Source organism: Electrophorus electricus, chromosome 5 (assembly GCF_041902795.1).
Source record: "Electrophorus electricus isolate QZ-2024a chromosome 5, ASM4190279v1, whole genome shotgun sequence".
In the NCBI taxonomy this organism is placed as follows: Eukaryota; Metazoa; Chordata; class Actinopteri; order Gymnotiformes; family Gymnotidae; genus Electrophorus; species Electrophorus electricus.
Genome location: NC_137501.1, coordinates 6,267,868 through 6,272,784, shown reverse-complemented (window position 1 = coordinate 6,272,784; position 4,917 = coordinate 6,267,868).

Genomic DNA, 4,917 nt, shown 5'->3' with positions numbered 1-4,917 from the left:
CACACACACACACACACACACACACACACTAACGCACATTATATATATATATATATATATATATATATATATATATATATAGTTCGTTTGTTTGGTAAACCAGGTCGTAAATCAGGAATTAGACCACTTGCAGGGGCCGATAGCAGCTGCATAACTGATGCGTTGCTGAATCTTCATCATTGTGCGACTCATAGGTTGGCTATTTATGGACTCTACCGGTGCATGTTTTTCCGTCTAGAGAAAGAGTTTATTCTTTAGCCTATGGAGAGAACCGGCCTAATCGAAGACAAATATATAACAGTGACAAGTTTACAGGCTATAGATTTACGTTAATATTATCCTATGTATAAATTAAACGATAACATTATAAAAACAGTAATTTATTAATTTCTTTATTATATGCAAAAATTACAATATATAGTCTATATCTTTAAGAAACTGCATATCCTGGCCTCATATACACTAACCAGCCTTTTAAAACACCTTGTACCTACAATAATTGGCCACTGGTACAACTATCTTAGGTGCATTTTTACAATATACTTAACACTTAGATTGTAGCTCATCTGTTGGCTAGTGCATAAGCTATTCTCCAACCTTTCAATCATTTCTTAGCACAGGATAAACCTGTACCTGTTCAACAGTCACAACCATGCAACTACATGTCAGTGTTAATGCTGCGTCAGAAACGTTCCCCTACTCAAGTAATGAGTAGGAGTTCTGGGGTCAGAGAATGAGCAGTTATGAACTGTACAGACCGTAACTGTACTCAAACTGTATACATATAAGTTTTTTAGTTTTTTTTTTTTCTAATGAGTATAGTAGATTATCTGGTCTGAATGTCCACCTTTTGTACAACCAAAAACTGTGTGAAGAGGCCTTTGAGGTGAGGCCACTGAGCCCAGTGCAGACCTTGCATCGATATTTCTTGAGGTTTCGGGAGCATTGAGTTGGGAACTGGGGGATTTCAGAGTGACATGACTAGAGCAAAAGTATTAAGAGATTAGTAACCCTGTTTGTAATATTTTACCATACGAGCACCCTTTGGCTAATTTATGTCATGTGTAACGATCTGCTATGCGCTCTGTTGCATACACATGTATGGTCCTTCTGACAAAAACCCGGTCATTACACAGAAATGTCTGAATAGCAAATGTGTGCATTGGTGCATTCAGACCGAAGGAACGTTCATAACCTTTATTATTGCTTACTATCTCCCCCTAGTGGCTACTGTTAGCTCTGCCATTGATAATGTAAGGCCAATTCCTCTAAAATTTTATTTTCTACCAAGAGTCTTGTAAATATTTTTCAAGCCTTCTCACATATGAAGCACAGATGTATGCATGCTAACGTCTGTGTGCTATCAGCCATTCAAAACAAGCTTTCTACAAAAGGTAAACACTTGTACATTAATGTGAAAGAATTACCGTCACATATGAACTGAAACACTTGCATCTACACACAGCGGCCACGCTACTAGATAGGTGGTGCTGCTATGCAGCAAGTGTGGCAGTGTCTACACGGTTACACGGTTTTACATAGTACCAATGTGCCAGTGTATAAGATGCACCTGTCTAGTACAATGCATTGCCTGCTTTGGCATTCAGAACAGTCATTCATCTGGGCATGGACCCCACGAGCTATTGGACTCAATGTGCAGACCATGCTGACATGACTGCACTGCACCGTAGCTGCCTGTTGGGCAGCTACACCATTTCTGCTGTCACCTACACTTTTCCCGTTCATGCCACAGACGCTCGACGGTGCCGAGATGCAGACAGGGCCCAGTCCACTGCAGCAACGACCACTCACCGTCATGTTCCTGCAACCAACCAGAGGCAACATGTGCCTTGTCATATTGTGCACCATCATGCCGGACGGGATGGAGAGAGTCAGCGCACCTCTCGTGTAAAGCTAAAGAAGGAAGTCTTTTAGATTTGTGATCGAGCAGATTTGATACATTTCAAAGGTTTGTTCTGCGTGCCTGCACATTGTATATCAGTACAGAAAATACCTGAGGCTGGAGTTAAGAACTGCTGCCTCAGTTGTCCATATAGTTCAAAATTTGTATTTTTCTAGCAGTGTAATAGAGTTGGGTATGTGATGGTGCGTGGGTACTTGGGTTCAGTTCCTTTGTGGGCACAAAGAAAAAAGTTTCAGAGGTAAAAATTTTGTTTTTGACAATCAGGCTTCGAGCTATATTTAGAGCATTCCGTTTAGTCAATAATGTGCGTGTGTGTGAGAGTGCGAGAGAGAGATAGAGAGTGAGTGAGTGAGTGTATGTGTGTGTGTGTGTGTGAGAGAGAGTGTGTGTGTGTGTGAGAGAGAGAGAGAGAGAGAGAGAGAGTGAGATTGAGTAAGTGAGTGTGTTGTTACAATCTTCTTGTTGGTTCTGAAGAGGACACTACAGTTGCTGAAGGCCACATTAACTTATACAGAAAGTCTGTGAGCCATTAGACAAATGGCAGAAGGCTTTTGTAAAGAGTACTCTGACAATCTGTAATGCCACGCGGATGCAGATAACTTCCTAATGGGGATCTTTTCTGTACATCCACACTGGAAACCGCCTAGATACTGTAGGCCAAATGCTGCTACACTTTGGGCTTTGTAGCTCTGATGCTGTTCTCATTTCTTCAGTACAAACTAAAAACAGAAATGTGATTTCATAACCTCTCTTTGTTTCCTGACAGTCTGTTCTTCACAATGAAAAATCATACTCTGGGTTGACACACCTTCCTCCTATGAAGCTGTTTGAAGCAAAAAGATGGTATCATTATGACAGGAAGGTAGGACAGTTTACATTTTCCAGTTTACACACACACACACACACACACACACACACACACACACACACACACACACACACACACACACACACACAAGCAAGGGACCTTGGTGGTTCAGCAGCACAGTGGGATCTTTCAGCAGGGTCTCACAAATCTCAATTCTTCAATGTGTCCTTCATAGTCTCCTCCACGTTGACACAGATCTGTGCACGTTAAGGCTTTGTTGCATACACAATGAGCCCATAAGCCTTTCTGGCAGCCACAACATAAGAGTTCAAGGATGGACTGGCTTATCTGTGGAAGAGTTGGCCACGACGGTCTCCAATCGCTTGGGTCCAAGCAGCCCTGGTCAGTTAAAGAGGGGTGTATTTGGAGCCAACTCAAACCCCCACCTCAGTGTCCTCCTCCTCCTGCATGGCGCTTCTGAGGTGCCGCACCAGTGCATCTTCAGCTTTTTGCCCTGCTGTTCTTCCTTTCATTGTGAACTGATGCACTCAGATGCACTAGATCGATGCTGAATCGGCTGCTGGTGTGATAACAGAGGAGAATTGTAAATTGTTCCACAACGGAACTGACCTCCTCTGGAGGTTTTTTGGGCTTTTGATAGAGCCATGAAGGCCTCTCTTGCCAAAAATTGGCTTTCCAGGCATCCCATGCTGTCTTCTTCATCTTAGGTTGCAAATGCAGATACTGTGCTATAGCCAGTGAAAGCATGGCACATGGTAAGGGCCTTCGATTTGTCAGAACCAGCATTCGATTCGTCATAAGCAGCAACTCAATGCATTTAGGCATATAGACATGGTCAAGACAACCTGCTTATCTTACACCTCTCTGGTTAAGAAGGCGTACCAGCGTCTCTATTTCCTGAGGAGACTAAGGAAGGACCATCTGTCTCCTCGGATCCTGACTAACTTTTATTGCTGTACCATCGAAAGTGTTCTGACCAACTGTGAGACAGTATGGCACGGCAGCTCCGCCGTGGCCGACAGGGAGGCCAAAAGGTGGTGAAGAATGCTCAGCGCATCGTTGGTGCACAGCTCCCTTCCATTGGAGACATTCACCACCAGCGCTGTGTGCGCAGAGCACACAGCATCATCAGGGACTCCTCCCACCCCAACCACACAGTTTAACCTCCTACCATCTGGGCATCCGTGCTAGAAACAGTCGGCTCGGGTCCAGCTTCTTTCCATTCACCATCACCTTACTTAACTCCATAATACACCGATGATACTACTGCCCCTACACCGTCCATACGGCGTACCCTGGACTTAATTATATTTAGCATTCACCATACTGGATATAGTGTATGTATATCATACACTACTGTTTATATCTATCCTGTACATACTATGTAAAGATACACTGTAAATATTCATTACACTATTGTATATACTACCTACATTGTATTGTAATTTATTTTGTTATACTTAATATATTATGTATATAATCATATATCTCACATATATTGTTATACTTTACATATATGTGTGTAATATATATATATTATATATATATATATATATATATGTATTTTTTAAACAATTTTTACATTATCTATCTATCTATCTATCTATCTATCTATCTATCTATCTATCTATCTATCTCTCTATCTATCTGCTGAAGTTCAAACTGAGCATCGGAATGTCGAAGAAAAACATGGCATGGTAGTTGGTTCTGGATGGGCTGGTCTCAGTATTTCAGAGACTGCTGATCAACTAGAATCGTCACGCACAACCATCTCTAGGATTTTCGGAATGGTCCGATAAAGAGAAAATATCCAGTGAGCAGCAGTACTCTGGGCTAAAATGCCTTGTTGATGCCAGAGGTCAGAGCAGAAGGGCCAGGCTGGTTTGAGCTGATAGAAAGGCAACAGTTACTCAAATAACCACTCGTTACAACTGAGGTATGATGAAGAGTATCTCTGAAAAAAAATGTTGTTCCACTTGCGGACCCATCGTTCTGAGTTCTCATCCCAAAAGGGGCAAGGAACAGACCAAGAAAATAGTAACCTTTAAGCAGACGGAGTTTCCCCAAGTTTTTCAATTTAGAGGCCACACTAGTGAATGTGCACTTCTAGTGTCAGCACATGGCATTGTCTTATTTCATCAAAGCATTACTATTAGTCTTCTGC